An 868-nucleotide genomic window follows, 5' to 3' on the forward strand; every position below is an offset into this window, starting at 1 on the left:
CCCCCGGTTGCTCTGGGTTCTGGTTGTTGAGATCTGAGGAAGTAGGCATCAGTGGAGAGGGGGGAAGGACGGAAGTGGGAGTAGGTTTGCCAGAAGGCTTTAGGGGCTAAACATATGCCCTGCTCCCCCCCTCCCCAAGGCATCTAGCAAGTCCCCCTGATCCTGTCAAACTCTCCTGGATCCCAGCAGCCCACAGATCCTGCCTGTCCCTCTAATTGTTCCCACAGATCCCTTCTGCTCTCCCAAATCACTCCTGCCCCCTCAATCCCCCTGATTGCTCCTGTGGATTTTGCCTGCTCCCCAGTCCTCCTGTGGATGCTACCTGCACCCCTGATCCACCTGATCTGTCGTGCAGATCCTGGTTGCCACCTGATTACCCCCCACCCCGAGCCTGCTATCCCCTCAGCCGCCTCACTAGCCTCCATCCCGACTTACCTTAGATTGAGTGGCCATTTTTAATGTGATCCAACCTTCCCCTGACCCCCCCCACCTCCATCCCAAAACATCTGCACTTAGGCTTAAAGTGCTGAACTTTTATGCTAATATGGCAAAGGATCACTCAGTGGGAAGTCATACTTTCTAAAAACTTTCGGATTATTATTTGTGAGGTCACATGTTGTGGCTGTTTAAGAATGTTGTTCAGCATTAAGTATTTTCCTTGGCTCTTCTTTACAACTTTCACACAAACGGAAGAGAAGACTTTAGGCAATGATGGAACTTCTTTGGTTACAGCTAGAGCGTGTTGTTTTGGAAAATGTACAGTACATAGCAGTAGGAAAGGTTCATGTATTTCAGAGAGCAGGGCATGTTAAAAGCAGTTAGGAGAAGGAAGAGGGGAAGGACAGAGATAGAACAGACTAGTTTGCAT

At 49.5% G+C, this 868-nt stretch overlaps 1 protein-coding gene across 1 annotated transcript in view; it reads left to right on the forward strand.

The window, feature by feature from the left end:
* Positions 1 to 868, forward strand: part of METTL14 (methyltransferase like 14) — a 53,504-nt gene that overhangs the window by 4,158 nt on the left and 48,478 nt on the right. The window lies entirely within an intron of this gene.

The sequence above is a fragment of the Gavialis gangeticus genome, unplaced genomic scaffold (genome assembly GCF_001723915.1).
Source record: "Gavialis gangeticus isolate Ggan-Ray unplaced genomic scaffold, GavGan_comp1, whole genome shotgun sequence".
Classification (NCBI taxonomy): Eukaryota; Metazoa; Chordata; order Crocodylia; family Gavialidae; genus Gavialis; species Gavialis gangeticus.